This window comes from Anguilla anguilla, chromosome 5 (genome assembly GCF_013347855.1).
Source record: "Anguilla anguilla isolate fAngAng1 chromosome 5, fAngAng1.pri, whole genome shotgun sequence".
NCBI lineage: Eukaryota > Metazoa > Chordata > Actinopteri > Anguilliformes > Anguillidae > Anguilla > Anguilla anguilla.
In genome coordinates this window covers 56,022,041-56,044,200 of record NC_049205.1, presented here as the reverse complement: position 1 = coordinate 56,044,200, position 22,160 = coordinate 56,022,041, and the positions used below count along the sequence as shown (strand labels likewise).

Here is a 22,160-nt window from a genome sequence, read left to right as displayed (position 1 = left end):
CTCACTATCCTCAACCTGTTTTAAAAATAGTAAAACACAATTCAGGATCTTGATGTGTGATGATGCTCTCATAGATAGACTCCTCTGTGATATTCTGTGGAGACTAAAATGTGGTTGTTTGGCTTTTGAATAGGATATGCATTGAACGCATTGGGCATGTGCAGAGGCCTTTATGTAATATTCTTTTTAATGTGTATTTGTTTTTTTTGTTTTTTTCTGAGTAATTGTAAATAACGATTTGATTTGGTCAACAGGACAGAGGCTTGCTAAAAATCCTTGGTCAGCCACTAGAACATGGCCATCTGTGAATTGTAATCAAGGGACCACATGTTCCAGCTAACCATTGCTCAGAATTTATAACTTACAAAATTAGCTTTAGATTTACCGTGAAAGATCTGTTCATTAAAAATGCATTAAATATGAAAGGATCAGTTGATGCTAAATGGAAAAAGCTGAAAATCCATTAATCTCGCCGTTCCCCATTTCATTTCCTAGGCAGAAGTTGAGCTGCACCACTTCAAATGAATGAAAACTGGTAAGTCGCCGTCATTAGCTTTGTAGTTTTTTGCCCAGTTTCAAATATACATACTGCGGTGCAGAATGCATAACTCCCGGATGAATGGTGTGCAAATGGAAATCATTTTCCAGCTGTTTCCTGTGTGGAAATTTCCCTGTTCTTTTGCACTCACTTTGATTATTGAAGAGGCAGGAGCACAGCTTGGAAAAGCAATTAGAGAAATATTCTGTGAGTATTTATCAACAATTGAAGACAGACCATTAAGAATTGGGCGTGTGTGTGTGCGCGTGCGTGCGTGTGTATGTGTGTGTGTATGTGTGTGTCTGCCTGTGTGTGTGTGTAGTGAAAAAGCAAGAGGGAGAGTTTTTTTTTTTTTTTGGGTTCTCCTTTATTACACGGGACAGAAAATAAAGAAAACAAGACCACATTATCACCAATACCCATGAGAAAAAAAGAGTAAAATAAGAAATTAATAATGATAATATGTTACAATGAAACGTGATGAAAAATCTTATATAATGGGTTGCCACATGATGTATTACGGTGTATGTTTAGCCTATGCCACGATGATGTCACAATGCTGTTCTATAAAGAGGAGATATTTAACTCTATACAACAAGTGGTAGCAAATTATTTAGCCTACTTATTTTTGCGTAAAATTGACCTTGTTCCTTGTATCACTAGACACCGGGCTCCCTAGTATATATAGATTTTACTTTGATCTGAAAATGGATTGTTGTCGCAGTGTGTATTCACCCAATTGAATACACCTTAATGAAATGAAAGGTAGTATTTTGTCCAGTTCACTATTCATTACTGGAGATTTTTACAACAAAACAGGCTTGGATTATCAGCTTGTCACAAAGCTACAGCTCCCTAGAGAAGTAAAAAAAAACAGACCACTTATGGGTATTACACTATGCTACTGGCACATGGATGTGTGGTCAGACTGAATTTTTATCTTCTTAAAATAAAGAATTGTGTCTCGTAAAATGGTTCAAATATGGATATATGCACAACGTGGCATATCAAAAATCAAGGCACTGCGCTAAGGGAAAGAATCAGCCAATCGCCGCCATGTTCTGCGCACAGAAAGGTCTCGGTGTCGGGTGTGTCAGAACAGTGGTGGATGACACACAGGGTGTGGAGACACCATTACTCGGCTAATGAGCGCAGGTATGTGACGGAGGAAACAGAGCCGCTAATCGAATATTCCAGCGAGGATCAAACGGGCGGCTGCCCGGGAACTCCACCCTCGAGCGAATCACACAGATAGAGGGCAGATGATTATGTTAATGCACAGCCCCTGCCTCCCTCTGGAGATTAAAGGGCCCGCTTGCTTTTTAGAGACCGCCTACTGGCACTGATAGATTCTCAGACTGCCTTCTCTTTTACACCGTCTGACTCCTTGACTCATTTCTTTAGTTTAGGACCCTGTGGAATGTCAAGGTGGATGTAAGCCTTAATCTTCTAACCGTGTTTTTTTTCCCCCTCCAGAATCTCAGAAAGACTGGCTCTACGTGCCAGCTGAATAGTCTCTGTTTCAACACTTCATCACCCTTGGCCACTTCAGTCCCACCCCTACCAATCCACCAGGATCTTTGGTTACACCCTCCATGTGAGGACCACAAAGCAGTGCTTTGCATTAAAAACCCTGCTCTTCTAGATTCTTCCACAACAATCTCATGAAGAATCAGGCTGATCTTCAACACCTAAGCCAGCAACTAGTTACAGTAAGTTACTTTTTTTCTCTTGAGAAGTCACAAGCTTTGCTCCACAAGCTTCGGGTTTGTCTCAGTCCTCCTGTGGGAATTTATGCAGACACTGTGATCTCTAGTGAGATCAATGTTCTGTGAGATCTATGAGATCAAGGTTTTGGAAGCAGTTCCGAGATCAGTAACCACAATCTTTCCCCAATCACCAAGAGAAAGTTCTGTAATGTTGTGAATTTTACCTTTGTTAAACTCTGCTAGTGGTAGCACAACTTTAAAAAAAACCCAAAGAAAACGTATTTATCTCTGCCAGAGTTTTCCTGGTAGTGCACAACACTTCCAGATTAATTGACTTGCCTTTTAAGGGACTTCTGTCCTCTGAAGCAAACCCACAACCTGTGACCCATAACCTGATCGTTCATAGTTCAATGGCCCGATCATTACTGCACACTGTTGCCCTCTTTGAATGGCAAACTCCGGAACCCCAGCCTCTACAATGAACATCAGGCATATAACAGCCCTTGAACTGGGAAGGAGTGAAGGGATCACTGTTTACACACTGTGATAAAGGACAAAACCTTCTTTTGCCACTCTTTCTACTGGGATGCTGAACCCCACTTCTAAGTTTTAACCAGACACAGAAAATGGATTCATATATGTGTAATGTACCAAATGTTTGCAGAGAGAAGATGAAAGCCAGTCAATGAAACCCCTTAGGCAACAACACACATCTATAAATCTCTGCTGGGCTCACAGCCTCAGAAGGTTCATTCATCCCTGAATAAATAAATAAATCAATTAATTAATATCCATTTCACATACGAGGAAAAGGGATCCAAGCCAAATTAGTGCCAACATATGGCAATCATTTACTTGTGGAAACACAGAAATGAAGGTAAAATGTCAGGGCTTATCACGGTTTCTGTGACCTGAAGCCGCGTGAATTGCAAGCACACCCCATCAGTCAACATCAGTCCATTGCTGTGCCACTGTTTATGGTCCGTTACTGTTAATGACGGATGCAAACTAGAGAGGTAGTGGGTGCCAAATTTCAATGCCAGCATCAAACTCATAACTCTTTATGTTCACGATAGACACACTGGAGACAAGTGTGGTTTAAGATTGCATGTACAGTTGGCTGATAGTGCATTTACCTTTATCCTTTCAGCAGATGCTCTGATCCTGAGCGGCTTACGAAAGCCCATACAGAACTTTAGACAAAGAGCAGAGAGGCTACCAGTATAGCTGTCACAACCCATTGGTGATGCCCTTACTTAAACATGCAATTACGTTAAATGCCATATTGTAAGAGGGAATTTGAGGATATCGTGCTTTAATTGTCAAATTCATTTTTTAAAGATGCAGTTCTACTTGATGTAGTGGAAGGAAAGATTAAAACTAGGCATTTTAATCAGTAAATATACAGTAGGGATGTTCCAGGACACTACCAAGTCCTGGTTGTTTTCATTCTTTATCACAGAATAATACAATTATGATACTCCATTTATACTTCTCATTCAGGAGTATGTTATTTTTGAAGGCCAAACTGTCCACAGCATTGAAAGCACAGACATGTGTCAATCAAACAGGGCATGGACCTCCGAAAGCAGTTAACAGATATTACAAGGACAGAGAAGGGCTTTGGCTATGTTTGGAAGAGTAAACTCGGTATAAAGAATAGAATTGTGTGGTTTGCAAAAGCCCATATAAAAACAAGAAGCAGTGATAATACGGAGATAGCACTGCCACAACCAATTGCAGGAGTCATTGCGTACGCTGGCAAAATAGCATTCGGTGTCATAGTAGCTGCAAGAGGGAATTTGAGGATACATTATGAAGTGTCAAATGGCTTTGAGGATATATTTTTAAATTTAGCAGAAGAACTAGCATAAGTGCTTTTATCTCAGGGGTCCTGGGAAGTTTTGAATTTCTGTTCAATCAGTGGCAGAGGATAATATTGGTGAGTTATACGAAATAGTTCATAGGCCCTGTTAACATACACTATATGGCCAAAAGTATCTGGACACCATTTGAGGCTGTTTTTCATGGTTTGGGCTAGGCCCCACAGTTCCATTGAAGGGAAATCTTTATACTACAGTGTACAGTCACATTCTAGATGCTTATGTGCTTCCTCAACAGTTTTCCACCTTGTGTAACAACCATTAGACACTGAACTGAAGGCACAGCACCCAATGTTTTCACTGATACACTCCCACAAGCCCAGACCATATCGTTAAGCAGGTTTACTGCAGACCACAAAAATGCCAAACTGGATAGAGGTGAAGCATATTCGTTGCACATGATAAAATTAGCAATTCCACTGGTGCCCTTTTTGTGTACCCACATCTGGTACAAGGAGCAGAATTTTGGCAGAACCAAGGCTCTGAATTAAGGGTTGAGAGGCTACAAACTCACTTTTGTGCATTTTGTATTCTTATGCATACTAATGTTGATCCAAGCCTGATTCCATTGAACACAATGCATTTAACAGTGACGGTAGCTTTTATATGATGCAATGAAATGCAATAATGCACATTGGGGAGTTTACCATAGACACCAATATTACAGGCACAGGTTAATATTTAATGAATGCTGTAGGTCAGCCCAGGATGTACATGATGTAGAATGCAGGAAAGTGAAGTGATCCAATAATGTTTCAGTTTTTAGGCTTATTAAAAACATCAATCTTTACACTCTCCTGTAGAGTAGCTGAAGAAACAGTTGGCCAGACTTGACTTCTGTATGATGTTTACAATGCTATAAATGCACAGTACAGTATAATAACTGTGTACTTCAGAATAAAATCAATATCCTCATAAACATACGCCATAAAATGATACAGCTACTTATTCTGTATGCATTTATGAAGGGGCTGGCTGTGGCATCAGTAATGTTAAGAAAGTTTGTTTATTATGCGTGATGAATACATCCATGCTTGGCTGTAGGTTCAGAGACCACCCCAAGACTGCTTTTGTCATAGTTTGTTTGTTTTTTTTTTCTTTAATGAACCAAGCTGACTTTTAAAATATAATTTCCACTGTAATATTTGTATGTCTGCATGTGCCAGCACAGTATCTAAATGGTTTTCATCCATAGTTTTATTATTTTGGGAGATCAAACCAATTTTCACTTAATCCCTCCACTTCTGCTTCAAAGTATTCCATCCTAGGCTGCTTTTTATAATAAAATACTTTCAACTTCTGAATTCTGTTCTGATTTCCACTCAAATGAATGCACCTCAATCCGCCTTTATATTTCAAATCTGGCACATGTAAATAATTCACTACACAGAAATTTCAAAAAGCATTCCATAAATATTGATAATTCCATCTTGACCATATCAATAATTATCAAGTCAGAAAATATCCCCTTTAAATAAACTGAATCTGACGCATTCCTTCCCCTTCAAGTTTTGCAGCATGCAGCCAGGAGAACTGGGAAAACATAAAGCGAATTGGTCAGTCGCTCTTAAATGCGACATGTCCAGTGTGGCTACGTCCAGTCAGCCATTTCCTGTCCCCAGTAAAGTGGATTTTGACAAGACAAATCACTGACAGGGTTTCCTGTCATCCAGTAATGGAATGTAAACAATACGGATGGTTCTGTAAAGCCATAAATATAATTATATATTAAGAAGGGGGTTGGGGCAAAGTTCACGGACAGTTTAATACCACCTGTCAGTCATGCGTCTTTTCTGTTATGCGTTATTGTTTATCTAAAGGCCACCATATTGCGTTATACATCATTTCATTTGAGGGAATGACGAGACATTCAAACAAGCTATTATTGTTTGGGGTAGCTAATTTTAAGCAAGAGTTAACTTTTTTGAGAAAGAATAGCTGAGGAAAATGTAATATTGGCATACATATATTTCTCAATGTTCAATGTAAATAGTTGAATGGCTCTCAAAGGAAATAACTCTGGAAATGATCCCCTCTGCCAGTTTCAATTCCGTACAAGAGTCCACTTATTCTGGAGGTAGAATGCAAGCTAATATGAACTCAAAAGCCTTGAAGGAAGAAAAGTCTCTGATGCTTTTTCTTCAGAGAGAGGAACAGACACCGATTCCCCTCAGTCTTTCTCTCTGTCACACCTCCTCAGTAAATCTGTGCTGTCGACAGCCATGAATTAGCAGACAGGGACAAATCACACTTGTTAGTTTCCGCACCTTCTAAAAGCCAGACTTTTTGCCCTTGAAGCAGGAAGGCATAATTCAGCTGTTTTCTTTTTTTTGTGTCCCAAACTCTGATGGCAGAGAGTGAAAAATGCACTTGTCAGAAATCACTTGTGGGAGACGGGCACATGAAGGCGAAGGGAAAGTTTGGGGCTTGTGAGAAAGAACAACCCGTTTACTTGAGCACTCTGTCTTCCACAGTCATCTAGGTCCTCTAGTACTTTTACCACCAGCCATAACTACTGTTCTTTTTGGGTTTTTTTTTTTTTTTTTTCGTACATAAAAATCTAAATGAGCAAGATAACAAAACACACATATCAGCACATGGAATGATAAGATGTGACCTCAGAGTATGGCCTGTGAATAGCCTACATACTAACACCCTGGGTATATTTCATTTTTCTCCACTCACTCTGCAGTCAGCAGTAGTGATTTGTTTGCAAACGGGAGAGAGGGTTCTGTTCATGTAAATTAGCGGTTGCTCCGTCTCTGTGAAGCCGACCAGGTGATGGGTTGTCCGCTGAGGAGACGACCTCGCGCACAGAGCTGAGGACATAAATGGCGGCGCCGATGCATCTCGTCTTCCCGGGCAAATCTCTGTCCTCTGGTGTCGGGCATGTCCTTTTTCACCTGAGACACCGCAGAATTTCTGTGCTTACTGGAGTGTCACTTCATGATTAAACTTAATCAGGAGTTGGGCATTGTTGGAGTCCCAGTGGCCTTCCCTGCTAAATTAATTCTCATTATCAAAACTCCGAACTGCTGTAATGAGATGAAAATGGCGGTATCTGAATAAGAAGGGGCAAGCTGATTTTAATAAATGTTAATTTGGTGATAAATAAATATGTGTACTCGCGGAGTGAATCCCGTTCTAATTAGGCGGCAGTGCTTGTGTGGGCATATTAATTTTTAGTAATTAAGAACTGTTAGATGGCAGTGCTGCATGTGAAATCAGTCCCCTTTGGTCTTCCTGTGTCACTGTCTAAGCAGCCTGGCATTAGCAGAGAGCCCTGTGACAAACATACTGGGCCTGTGAAAGAGTAGGACTGGACCTGCGAAGTATTTAGTCCTTCTAAACGATGTTCACGGAATACTAAATGTATTTATTTGTAACAATAAATTAATAAATAAATAAAACCTCACCCTCTTGTCCAAGTGAGTTTTGGCCCTTTCATAGCACCATTTGTGGACCAGTGGTGTTACATTGTCCCAAACAATGCTTCCTAATATTTCAGAGATAACAAATTTCAGGGTTTTGTATAATTCAATTGTGTTTGCTTGGCGTATTGCAACTCCTGTAGCAGAATGGGACCGTGTGTACTCTGTAACAGTTGATTTAGCACTGGACATTTTACTGTATAGGGTCTGGGATATCAAAATGTGGAATCTGAACCTGCTGTCAACAAGCCAGGCCAACGCACAAGCAACAAGCTAATAACAATGGTGTAAAGGAGAGCCATATTGATTACACAAAGCAGCTGGGCATATTAAGACTTTCAGCCAAATTCATATCCAGCCTGTTGACTTCGTAAAAGCAAAATGATACGTGTGATTATACTGTTGAATGGACAATAGATTGCAGTTAGCCAGGGAGATATCTGTCAGCATTTCTTCTGGTATTGATTTTCATATGAGAACTCTGGGCCCCAAGACAATAATTCTCTCTCTGATACAGTTGGCAGGTACATAGTGCTCAGCAGGCAACAAGCAATGCATTTCTCATCTAAGGGAGGTGATCTGCTCCTATTCCAAAGGGATCTGGCACTTTGCGACACCCGTCATGTTCTCACCGTGATCAAAAGTAAAGCCTGCTGTTTTATATAGCTTTATGTTCCTTTCTAAGTTTCTCAATGCAGGGAATGTAAGACAGGAGGGAGTATGCACGGGTTTGTCTGAAAAACGAATACGATGCTGCCGATATGCATGAATTTAAGCAATAATTATATTCTCATATTAATTACACATAATATTTTTGGTTTTCATTAACAGCACTGCATTGGAAAACAGTCAAGCGCTTGTTTGAATCCTGCAGTCTCAGTAAAATTCTGAATAATTGTTGTGAATTCTGTCCACATCATTCACGTACTGGACTGTGGTAATATGAGGCTCGCCCAGAATGCAAGCTTAATGTTACACAAAGCACACATTGTAGTTCAAGTCCAAAATGTCATTAACCAACTAAAAGCAAGGGTCCACAGTAGCAGTAGGGATTTTACATCCTCTAGCTAAGGGTGCATACTAACATATCAATAAATGTCAAATAAACAGTATATTAATTTTTAGTATAAACCCATTTCTACAATAAATTACACCACACAAACATCTGTGCAATTTAATTAAGAAGCTGATTAGTATTGCTCATTTTCATAAACTTGAATTTATTATTTATTCGATTTTGTTTTATGTATCAGTATATTCAAACTGATGCTGCTGTTTCATACTAGACTGAAACAGTGGTCTGATCGGAAGCCAAATTCACAAACTACTGGGATTTTAAACAGATAAATAATAATAGTCCAAATATATGACACATCCACAAGATTTGCAGTATTTCGATGTTATTTTCTTTAGAAACCTTCCTTGCGAGTTCAACTCTTCATGAGCCATGGATGCTTCTGTGTCTTCAGTATAGCAGTATGACAGCAGGAGCTGTAACATATCCTTGTTTATTGTGTACAGTTCCTCCCATATTTAGTGACAGCTGAATACTGTTCTGTGGGCCTACCCCTCAAGAGATTGTGACAATGTTGGCATGGTATCTGGTTTTGTCCTTTGCTACAACAGTCTGTTACTGTCAGTCAAGGTATTCTATTAGTTTACACTATAACAGAGTGGAGTAGAAGACTGTAGAACTGACAAGAGCGGGGGTAGAAGGTCTGTGAGATATAGTTACATCAAACCCAACAGCAACAAACAAGGAAATAACGTTAGCCTGTTAGGAATCAATGTGTGTGTGTGTGTGTGTGTGTGGGTGAGAGAGAGTGAGAGCGAGATAGAGATATGCCATCATGTTGTACGTGAGGAGCATGCTGTGGTTGTGTTCAGATTTTGCCAAGATTACATTGTGCTTAATGAGAAAAATATTTAGTAAATTTCAGAACAAATGTATGTGCGGGCAGAGGTAATGAAGAGTTCTAGTGCACCCCCACAAAGACATTGACAGTCTTTAACTTTCGATGCTCCTTTCCCCAAAACATCAGTCAATTTACTCACCAGAGGAAGATTAACATGCAGTACCACCCAAAATGTCCTGGCTCTTCCTAAAATGTATACCTATGTGATAATCTACCATCATCCATGCCAATTTTTGCATTTTTTTTTTTTTTGCTTGAACATCTAAATTGTCTAAATTGTTTAAAGGCATAGGTTACTATGCAGGGTGTTTTAGCACGGGTTTTCATGAAATGAAAAAACGTATGTTAAACGTGTAATTAGTTAACATTAGCAAATAAATTAACAGCTTTTTTTATCCCATTAACTAATGTAGTTGCTACGAATTAATTATGTACAAATACATGAACACACCTGTACATATTAACTTTTCAGTCGTTAGTGGCTAACAACTGCGTTAGTTAATGCCAGTTCATGTGACCGTATTGTAACCTAAAACACGCGTGAAACATTTTAAATCCCCTTTCCAGAGCGTTGTGCATCAGAGCATGTATTCCTTCCACCTCCGCCCCATGCAGCCCAGAAGAGAAACTGATTTGGCTGCTGAGGATGTGTGTACCGCCCCACACCCTTCTCCAGCATCCTGTGAACGAGCTATGGGCTGTATCAGTGCAAATTACCGCCTGCCTTGAGGAGTTCTAAAAATTCTAACGCGAAGAGGGGAGTCACAATTAATGCATGCTTTAGTAAATTATACGGGATACTTAATTGGTCTAATTTACATAATCTCCACCCTGTTTTAGCGTGTTCACTCTAGGTGTGCATATGAATGGACTCATTTAACTGTGAATCAAAAGGAAAGCTGCAGTGACGTTATCCCTGCAAAATACATCCTGATAGTGATTTTCACGCATTGTGTCCATTTAGTAAATCCGACATACATATTGTGACCTTGTAGCGACTGCTTTTGGTGCTGGAAAAGCAGTTGCGATCCTTTAGTAAATCTGGAATTTAGAATACATGTTGCAAATCTCCTGCCCACCACATTTCACCTGAAGGGATTGGACAGCAGGATTAATTCGGGAATGGAGAGTTGTTCCCAAATGAGTCAGTATTGATTTCATTTGCATCCCTTTGATTCTAAATAACACACACAACTGAAGCGGAGTCTATTTGGAGACTCGATTCAACACCTTGTTATTCATAAATAAGTTATAATTTTGATTAGCCCGTATGTCATCTGACTGAATATAGTGTTTAATTATCTTGGTCTGGTCCTCATTAATTATTTCAAGGGCCGGAAGGAAGCGTAATTTTTTCAGACGTGTGAACTTTTAATAAAGTGTTTAGGAGGTTGTCGGAGCAGGAGGGACAGTCCGAACAATGCAAATTGACTTCGCGTAGACTTTTTAATTTTAGAATTCAGACTGATATTACTATCCATTCAGATTTCACAGTTTAAATTTCCTCCTCCAACATTACCCAGCATGCCCGCTGTGTCCATTGGCTTCCTCCCTTTTCAGTTTTTTTTTTTTTTTTTTTTTTTTTTTTTTTTTTTTCCCCCAGGGAAGGCAATTGTGCAGCTTGAGACAAATAAACAATGCAACCACTAAAAGATGAGTGGTGGTGACTTTCTTTTAAGCTCATGAATCTATCTGTATTATGTTATATGGTGTGCTTGTTGTTTTGGGTTAACTGTCAATTCGTTGAACTGTACTTCACATGGTTCGCTGTTTGATGGTGACTACACAGTGGGGGGTCTAATGGACTATTAGAAAGCAAGAGCTGCTGTCTTTGCTTTTTTGGCAGCGTGGACTAGCATTCTTTCCTCTGTTGCTTTTCACATTGGTTTTAACACTGTAAAGCATATATAGTTTACTGAATAAGTATTTGGACAGGGACACAGTTTTTATTGTTTTAGCTCAATACTCCAGCACATTGGATTTGAAAAGAAACAATGAATAGGTTTAGGTTTCAGGTTTAACTTAAGGGCATTTGCATACATATTGGGTGATCTTTGTAGGAATGACAGCCCTTATAATACATAGTCCCCCCATTTTAGGGGCCAAAAGTAATCGGACAACATAGTTTTAAATTAAGTCATCATATTTGGGACTTGGTTGGAAATATTTACCATTTACTAACTGGTGTTGGTGATCCACACATCACCAGATGCTGGGCATCTTCCCATGTTTATTGGAAGGACTCTACTGTAGTCAGCTTACGTTTCTGTTCCTGTTTGTTTAAGTTCCCTCATTTTGCCTTCAGTATTGTCTTCCGCAGTCAGATGATTGACATGGCCAGTCAAGAACACTATAGTTTTTGGCCCTGAGAAACTCCTTGGTTGCTTTAGCAATGTTCTTGGGGTCATTGTCCTGCTGCAATGTCAAGCGCTGTCCAAGTTTGGAAGCTTTCCAACACCTCGGTACAGGTTAATACTCATCTTATCTGCCCGTAAGACTTGGTTCTATAATACTACAATTTTTAAATGTTAACAAACTGTAACAGTCATTTTGTTCTTGAGGCTTACCAGTGGTTTGCATCTAGCACTGAACCCTCTGAGGTTATGAACGTGTAGTCTTCTCTTTATGTAGGCTTTGATACATCTGTGCCTACATCCTGAAACATGTTCTTGATCTTTTTGACAATTGAAAAGGGTTTTTTTTTTCACAATTCAAAGCTTTCTTTGATAATCCACTACAGTGGTCTTCCATGGTCTGACAGGTCTTTGCTATTCCTGAGCTCACCAGTGCATTTTTTCTTCTTAACAACGTACCAAACATTTGATTTTGACACACCCAGTGTTTTGGCCGTGTCTCTGATCAACTTGTGATTTTTCAGCCTGCTTTACTGGCATTGGCACTTGTTTGTTCCTCGTGTTCAGACAAAAGCAACAGACTCCACATACAAATGCCAAAATGATAATCAACTCTAGACCATTTGTTAGCTTCCATGTGCATAAACTGGTGATGCAACGACACACAGCTGGTCAAGAAGCAGCTGCGCACCCAAATGGCCCGTCACTTTTGGTCCCTTAAAATGAGGTGACGTGCATAGGAATGGTGCTAATTCCTACATAGTTCACTCAATATAGATGCAAATACCTTCTAAATAAAGCTGACAGTTTTTTTAAAACCTGCGTTTTAATATTAAATATTAATGATTTAATTTCAAATCCAATGTAACGGGGTACAGAGCCAAAACGACAACAATTGTGCGAATGTCCACATACCTACAGACCGTACTGTAGATTTGCTTTAGCGTGGTCACTTGTTTTTTTCCTGCCCTAATGGGTTTTGCTGCCTTGACGTTATTTAATGGACTGAGGGCGATGGTGTTTAGCCCAAAAGACATGGTGACATTGACCTTTTAAAAAAAACGGAATATATTACAATCCCAGCGTCTTTCGCTCAGCGTGCTATTTCATACTAAATGGTAGTAATGCATAGCCTGGTGGGAGCAATGAGCACTGGGCTTTTAAAACCAGAGGCTGGCTTTAATTCCATTACAAGGTCAAGACCAGCATGTGGTTCTATTTAGCACATGGTATGGAGCCATTAAAAATGAAGAAATGTGCCAAATGAAAATGTAAAAGTATGTTTTACCCTTTCCTACCTGCTGTAATATAATAATATAATGTAAAAAAAAGAAAAAAAAAGAAATTTTTAAAACTTCTTCATAAGTCTCCTATTTTGTGACCTGGGTCTTTCAACAAGGTGGGCTCGGTGGAACCCAGGGGTTCCGGTCGCTCGGTTGTGATGTCCGGCGTCCTTCCCTTTGCGTGTGCACTTTCCGTCACGTCACCCAGCTAGCCCGCGTACATGACACAAGCGCTGAAGGCACCACTTCGTTCCCGTCTCACAGCCTAGCGTCAGGCTTCGAGCGAGCGCCGTTTCTCTTTTCAGCACTAAAATATAATCTGCAGCTTGGCAGGCTGAGGGATGAAGGGGGATATGGCGTACTGTGTAAGATCTGAAATAAGCTGCATTACTTTTCCGGCTTTGGTGCTCTAAATTAAGAAGAAGGGCACCCACTGTGTTTAGACTGAATGCCATCCCCTCAGCCCCACCACCACAGCTGTTTTCCTGCTGCAGTGCTCTCCCCTGCATGATGTTGGAATACACCTCCACACCAGCTTTGCTGAAGGGCTTTCTTACGGACTGTCATACGGCCACGCCCATGGCGATCCTCCCATTCCTGGCAGTGAGGACAAGTGGGGTGAATTGTGCTGTGATTCAGGGTTTTTTTTATTTTATTTATTTATTTTTTCTTTCCTGAGCTTAGCGCCCTTATCTACGGTGAGCCTCAGTTCTTCTATGTGTTATCCGTATACAGCTGTATACTTATTGTGCGATAGCTGTTCATTCCTGTTCCAGGGCACTGATGCGTTCTCACAGGGGTTCCAGTTTCCAGCCTTCTGGTTTACAGATGAATACACCGTGTGCTTTCACATTCATGTGGATACAGTATGAGGCTTGCAGCGCAGCCTCAGTAAAAAAGCAGAGGTCCCTGGAGAGTCCAAGGCCAGGCTCTGACACAGTGTTAGTTGTTGCTTATGGAGAAGTGATTTAAAAAGGCTAGTGGAAGAGCATGTTATCACTCATATTTGTTCTTGTGGGAAAAATGCCGGCTCTTAAATAAACAAATAAATAAATAAATAAATTGTATTTATCCATTCACAGTTTTGACCCTTGTGCGTGCTGGCCTTTCGCCCCTGATGAATCACACACAAGATTTTATCTTAAGTCTTTGTTATTTTTGTTTGTTGTGGTTTCTAAGTTCAAGAAGCCTTGCATTTCCTCTCATCAAAGCTGTGCCAGGTTGGAGAATGAGATACTCAGTTCTCTCAGTGACATCTAGTGGCTGTACTCAAAACAGCAATGTCTGTTAAAAGGTGTAACCATAGAAACTAGCACAGATTAAAAAGAAATTGGTATTCCATCAACAAATTAGATTATTGATAGGATTTATACAGTGGATTAATGAAATATAGGCTTTTGTACTCAATGTGTAGGAAATGCATTGTTTCATTACACACGCACGTACACGCATACACACATGCACACACACAGACATACACACTCGCACACATACACACATTCACACACACACTACACATGCACATTTACAATTTGTTTGGAAGTTAGAACAAGCTAGAACAGGTTTACAGAACTACGCAAGTTCATTGCCTATTAAAGTGCTGAGAGCAGTACACCTTTTATTCCCTACATATTCCAAACTGGAAACCTATCCCCTTGAGCTTGTGGTGTGTCATCACTCCAGAGCAATTATAAAATTATGGAAGCAAGGCTAACACACATTTTAAATCGGTGCTTACCTAGACCGATATTTATGCCCTTAGAAAAGGGTGTGTGAGGAAGGTTTTAAGTAGGCCTACCTGAGTAGTTGCTGGGTCAGCGATATTAAAGGAGGATGAATTACTTCCTCACCTCTGCCGGTAATGAAGTCTCGCTTCGCCGTGCCTGAGGCATGTCGGTCAGGTGCGCTCGCCGCTTCGGCACGCGGGCTTCCTCTCTGTGATTATTACCGGCAGATACGGCTCGGCTTTAACGCGCCGCGGTGTGAAAGTGTTATACGGCGTACGGACAAACAGCGGCATGTGCAGATTTATACGGCGCGCGATTCCGGGAACCGGCGCCAGCGTGAATAAAATTCAGCCCCGAACGCAGAGAGCAGGCCGAGTGCGGTTCAGTGGTATTACGCGCAGGGCACTGTAACTGCAGAGATAATAAAGATCATTTATGTGTGTGGGCTTTACCAGACGGCTCTGGACGCGTTGCCGTTTTTTAACACGTTCGCTCTTTTCCGGTCTTCCTGCGCCTAATGCTCAGCACTGCTCTTCACCTCCTCCAGGTAGATTTTCGGATGAAAATGGCCGATCTGCGCTGACCCACAGTGAAAGCGGGCTCATTTGCTGAACGTACGGCACGTGGTCCAATTGGAAATTGTGATCTTCTCCGGAGCCGACCCACGGCTCATCATAAAATATCAGCGACGATGGCCCAAATGGAATGTGGTCCTTTCTGATTGCAATGCCAATCAGTGGCCATTACTGCAGAAGAGTGAAGAAATAGGTTATATGTCCACATACATTGTGATTTTAATCCCAGTGAAAATTCAGATATTGTTATTGTCCATGCCTGAAAAAAAATAAATAAATTGAATACATCAGCCCTGCCCAAACTGTCCCTATGTTACATGAGTTATTAAAATGTTGCGTAACACAACCTGTCTCTAGTATAAATGATAAAAAAATGACCTCCTTGACCGTCTGATGGAAGTGTAGTGGATAACTGCCACTTCACAGAGCAAAAGCATTTATAGTCTGATTCTTCATATCACTGGATGAAATACTGAGAGTGTTCCTGTACGCAGAAGGAAACCAGGGGATTACTTTTAAGCACGGCTCAATTTTAAAGTGACGGACAATAAAGACTGCTGGGTTGATACCATATAATGCCAGATTATGCCTTCTATTTCAATACCAATTCCCCTGTATTTATTCATGGGGAAAGGAATATGCCTTGGATGTCTGCTGAATCATGCTTGATCTGTTTTTCATTTGTTTGAAGAACCATCCACTAAGTTTCACACGGTCTGGTAAAAAGTTTTGGGCTTGTCACCACATTAGTCCTGTCACTCACCACTGGACAGTTGCATTTAGAAAAACAAATAAATAAATTTGCTGCCCAACATGAGACTGAGCATGTCTAGTTTCCACCTTAATTTGGAATCGCCAAGTATCTGCAACAGTACTGGAAGAGCTGGACTTGAACCTGCAACCTCTTCGTGTGAAACTCTCCAGTTATTTAAACACAGTACCAGACTGCATGCCACTGCAATGTTATTGCATTGTTTCCACACTACCCCATGACAACAGGGGCATGGCATATCCTCCTCTTTGAGAGAAGATATTATGCAGTAAATCGCAAACTGCCGAACGTGGGCCGGTGCCCTCGTGGGAAAGCTGCTGCGCTGAACCGAAATGCGACTTTCCTCCAGCTCCCGGCGCCTGGTCCCTCAAGGAGGGATAGTCCTGTCACGGTCTTTAGCGCCACCAAAGACTTGCACACCCAGGTACGGGGGAACAGATTGTACGATTAACCTAACACCGGGGGATCTGAATCTTCAATTAATTACGTCGGGAAAACAACCAGAGTGCGTGTGTCTGCAGGGACTCCAGAGATCAGGACGTTCCAATGAAGCACGAATGGGGTGGGGTGTGGGTTTCCTCATAGGATGGAACAGCTAACACCTTACAGCAATGCAGTGGCTGTGTTCACGCTAACCACACATTGTATGGAGAGACATGTACTGTGTTGCATGCTAAGAGTGCTCCTGAAGTTTATCAAAATGTCGTCTATTCCGTCCAATATTTTGGGGTTCCTCCCAATAATGCACACAGACTGAGCAATTTTTTAAATTTTTATTAACAGTGAAATATTTCCTCTGCATTTCGATTACAAGTGACCATGAATTTCAGATCACAGAAGGAGATGCTGGATGCTGTGGAGAACCTATATAACAGCACATTGCAAAAATGCATCACAGCAATCTTTAGTTGATGAGTCCTATTTCTGTGGGGGGGGGGACTTGGGTGGAGGTGAGGTGTCTACATGTAGGAAAATGCTGCATGCAGTGTGCTACAAACAAGACAGTAAATTATACAGAAAATGTACCACAGATTGTTATTTCTTTGGAGTGCATTGTACGAGGATCTTTAACATACATTTCTGAATAATTTTTCAATGAAGAAGAAGAAAAAAGCCACTTAACAATTCAGGTTAAGTACCTTGCTCAAGGGTACTGTGGCAGCCCTAGCTAGGAACCACGCTTGCAACCTTTGGGTTTCCTAACTGTTATACTACATTAGTGCTTAAATTGATTTAGATTGCAAAGACAGATGTTGGTATTCTGCTGCCTTTTATTTCATTTAATTTTCTCGTACAGAGAAATATGGCTAATGTTTGATGTTTAAAAAACACTTTTTTTCTGCATACCTAGAGCAAAACACCCTTAAACCCTTAAACACAACTGTTACAGTGAGAAATGGAAGATAATGGCATAGTTGACTCGGTGTTGTTCCTCACTGTCTGAATGATGGAACAGCAAAGCCAAACTAATCTATTAAAAGGTCAAAACTCCTACGGTGTGACATAGTAAACTGCGAGATGAATGTTTATCTTGAAAGCCATCTATTAGATAAACATATACCACATTAGATGAAACAGAGTGATTCAATTGCTCACGATTAGCCTGGCGTACAAAATTTTTTTTTTTTTTTTTTCCAGTTTCACCTATGCTTTAATAAAATGCTGGCTCTCTTGTGTTTACAGTGACAATGTCAGGCATTTTCCTACAGGGGGCACTGTTGCATAGCTAAACTTCCAAATCTGAGCACACGTTGGGTTTTTATGTGATGGCTTCGGACTGCAGCAGCTGTGTGGCACCGCATAAACACATTTAAACACGTTATCTGACCTAAACTCTTTATTTCCCTATGTGTTTGTAAACCATATCTGTTAATTAGATTTGTAAAGTGTAAGCATGTCTTCACAAAGTGTAAGCATTAGTCTGTCATTAGCGGTGCTGTTGTTATCGGTCACTGTAGGTGTGAAGAACTATTTTAGTGATTTTACTGATACTGCAGTCTGTTATTTTTGTTACAACGCGGGCTTGTTTATTAAGGCACAAGGTGGGAACAGAGCAGGCACCTTTCCTGATTATCTCCTGAAGATTAAGACCATTGCGTTGAGCTGTGTTCTGATGTCGGTGCGACCTTATCAACGCGACCACAGGGCAGCGGTGTTTACAATGGCCGACTGTCACGTGAAGCCTCGTGCTGTAGCCAACTGGAAGATGGCGGCACTCGTTTGCACTAAAAATGGGTTGGAGGATGTCTTGAAGCGTCAAACTGGTTTTAGAAAAGCAGCTGATGACATAGTGAATTTTTCCAACCAATAACAAAAGACAAGCACATCAGACCTGAATTTCCCCCATCAAGAGTGGAAATATTGTTTTCATGGTTTTAGTTTGGGTATGTTTTATTGACGATAACACAGGGAACGATTGATTCCCTGATCATAACAGTTTTCCAGTTAAGAGCTTATGCCCTTAACAAATTTCCGCAACAGATTCCCTGAACAGATTATTCATTATTCATTATTAATTGTCATCTACGGCATTAAAGGAGCTTCTCTGAGGACTCATCAGATACACAGGCAGCAGGTCTCTTCAGATCCAAAAATAAATATACAGTAATAGGGTGCTACTTAAGGCCATTGTCTATCTACAGAGAGACAAACAGAGGGAGAGAGATATGCACCGTGATGAATCCACAGGCATGAATACAATACAAACAATCGCAAATGATTTTATGAAAATCAAGATCAATAAACCAGCAGGGAATGTTCATATTGAATATTTATTTTTTCAACCAATAGGGAATGCATTAAGGTGAGGAAAATGTATATGAACATAAATCAAGTGTGGCATGTATTATTTTGTTGTTAATAACTGCAGAATGTGCTGCTGGTTGTCATTTTTTTCATTGTACAACCGAGAAAAGGAAAATAAATAAATAAATAAAAACATTCTGTGAGTGTCTGGAAAAATCTTTTAGAGCAGGACAAAGGTCCAAGGGTGAGGGAACAAAACAATTAAACAAAATCAATGGAACCTACCGGTGTACAATAAAAGATGTAATTCCATCCTTGGCTGGCGTTGTTCCCCTTTCAATGTTCTCTCTTTGATGCCGTGTCTTTTACAACACCACAGGAACTATCATTCTCCTCTTGTCAGCTTGGGCATCCTCCTATCTAACACTGCTCTTCTTCAGTATCCTCCATATTCTCTGAGAAAGGCACACTCATGTTCTTACAAGTAGGTTTTTTAGGTTTTCTTTTTTGAGAGTGCAGGACACTATTTATTGTCATCTACAGGTACATGTCCACCACACTTGGACCACGCATCATGCCTACATTTCAATATTCAGACTTTACAGGAAATGGGACGTCAACTCCTTCATGTTTCCGATATCTGAATCCATGAGCAATTGGGGAAATCAGTCAATTGGGGAAATCAGGTACGTGCACACTGTACCTGTCAGTGTGCACGTACCTGTGTTATTATGGTCACTACAGGTCTCGTTCACACTGGTCATATCTTGTGCTCTCAATGCATATCAGATATCTTGTCTCTCTTTTCTTTTAGCTTGGTTTGGGTGCAACCACTTTTCAAAAAAAGGCAGGGGGGGTGTCTTTTAAATTTAGGAGCCTGTCATCTGTGACTGAGAGTGTTAGCTGTTTTTATTACATATGAATTTCCCTTTCAAAGGGGCTCTTTAAGCCTGACAGGGCAAAGGGGCAGGAGATCGAGCCACTACCCCTGCATATGGCTGCTGGACCCCCTATGTCTTCGCTGGCCTGTACCTGCCAGTGCTCTCTTACATTGACTGAGTAAAATACAGTAATGTGGTATGCATACCAATATAAAAAGAGAACATCCTTTATTTAGGAAAAAAGCAGTTAACATTGCAATGAACCACACTGAAATTAACTGAATGATTTAGCAAAAAAAAAGGGGAATATTTGTCCTGAAGCGTGTATAGCTGGATGTGCCAAGGACATATTCATTCTATGGACCTCACAAAGTACTTTTTGAAATAAGCACTTTGGCCCTTCCAATCAAATTATGTTTCTGGGCTATAGAATCTGTGTCTAGCAGTTCCAACACAATTAAGAGTCATTTAGAATAATATTTCATATCTCTACTCAATGTGTCACTAAAGCAATTGATCAAAATGCTTTAACACCCTGGGTCCTACATTGATTTGGTTCTTCTGTAGTCTTTATGCATTTCATTCTGCTCAGCAATCGAAATATCTCCATTTCATAGCCAATTGAAAGACTGTAAAAGACCCAAGGCACCAATGGCACTTACATTTTGTCTAGAACTAAAAGAAAAGCAGCTTCATCCTAAGTTATATGCTATATATAAGGATAGAAAAGAAAAAAGAAAAAAAAAAATGATAAGATTCATGAGACGCAGCAGTTGGGAGCTTGTAGTCAGCGTGCTGCTGGTTTGAATCCTGGTAGGCCCACAGCGGGTGTGATCTTGGTATGAGGAACTTTGCCTAAATTTCTTCAGTAAGATTCTGCTTGAGCTCTATAAATGTTAAGCTGCTTTATATAAATATGATAGAAAAGATTCATGAGATAAGATTCACATTTGCCACTTCAAAAAAAAAACAAAAACTGCAGAACTACATTTTTTATGAACTTTTATTGATTACCTGTTTAACCAGGTTTTTGCTTAAAAGTGACAAACGTATGATAATTTTCTGATTTAATTTAGTTAGCTGGATAAGTTGCATCTAGACTGCAGTGAAGCAATTCAAAGTACATTAAATTTGTCATGTGTCTCCTTCAAACAATATATTTAAAAAAAACATTCCTCTTGCAGAGGTGAATATTTTAGGTCACAAACAGTGCTGGGCCTCAGTAAGGTAACGTCGAGAGCTCAACCCTCTCGCGCATCGCAAACACATTCATTTTACCTTCACCTGTGTTTTGTAATGCATTTTAGCAGGTTTCCTTCAGAAGTATTTTGAGAAGCACCTGACTTTCTATGGCTTCGGCACAGCATGGGAGAAAGGGATCAAAGCACTTTTATTCCAGGAGCAAAATCAATGGATTCATGCTTGTTCAAAACAGAAAGCCAGTCCTCAGCTGTGAACGATGTGCCAAGCGGTGCTTCGACGTGGCGCTCATCTCCGAATGTTATCTCCAGTGTGAATGTTTCTCATGAGTCTCTTTTTTCTGATTAACCTATTTGTCATTGTACTCCTGAAACCCCCCCCCCCCCCATTTTATATCTTAAATAGAGATATAAAAATATATATAGTGATGACAAAAAAATGACATGTTAGGCTAAGCCGATCGAAGTTGTGGACAAATTGCAAAGCTTGAATGGCTGCTAGCCCCTGTAATGCGGCCAGGCTAAGTGTGTTTCATGGCTATTTTCCTCTGGTTCCCCCAATTACTGTATTGCTGCATTTTCTGGTGACAGCTACTGATAATCATTCAAGACATTACAATCATTTGACCACAATGGCAACTATTTCACTTCCAAGTCCCTGGTTTTCAGTATTGATCGTAGGCAATAAATAAATAAATGAAACATGTCATTTGATGACAATATTGCATTCAAAAGATTTACATATATCTATATCTGCTAAAAAAAACCATGAACTTATTTAGAAATACTGAAGAGAGCTTTACAGGTTATGCATCCTCAATGTGCGAAGTGATCGGTGTTTAAAGAATGTCATTTCCAGTAGTGTCCGTCTATCCAGTTATCATCTGAGACTCACTGGAGCATAACAAATAACATACCTCTTTCTAAATTAGTTTTTTTTTTTTTCTTTGTAAACACATTGCAGCGATGAAAATCGATACGCTGTTATAAGGAACAACAATTTAAATCAATTGGGTGACTTGTGATTTTGTTATTGACTCACATTTACCTGGCCGCATAAGCAAGACGCGATTATGCCGCCACAGCCGCGGCTCGACGCGCTCAGTAATTTGCTCCGAAGTTGCCGCGTCGACCTGCTGCCTCGCGG

General features: G+C 40.3%; 1 long non-coding RNA gene across 4 annotated transcripts in view; it reads left to right on the top strand.

Annotated features, from left to right (window-relative positions):
• Positions 1-22,160, top strand: part of LOC118228407 — a 33,897-nt gene that overhangs the window by 447 nt on the left and 11,290 nt on the right. Inside the window, exons 2-4 of one of the 4 annotated variants that reach the window (XR_004765480.1) lie at positions 496-535; positions 2,015-2,250; positions 19,871-19,985. This is a non-coding gene — a long non-coding RNA (uncharacterized LOC118228407). Of the gene's footprint in view, positions 1-495; positions 536-2,014; positions 2,251-10,044; positions 11,001-15,388; positions 15,701-19,870; positions 19,986-22,160 lie in introns of those variants that run through there. The other 3 variants (XR_004765478.1, XR_004765481.1, XR_004765479.1) reach the window with 3 other exon arrangements.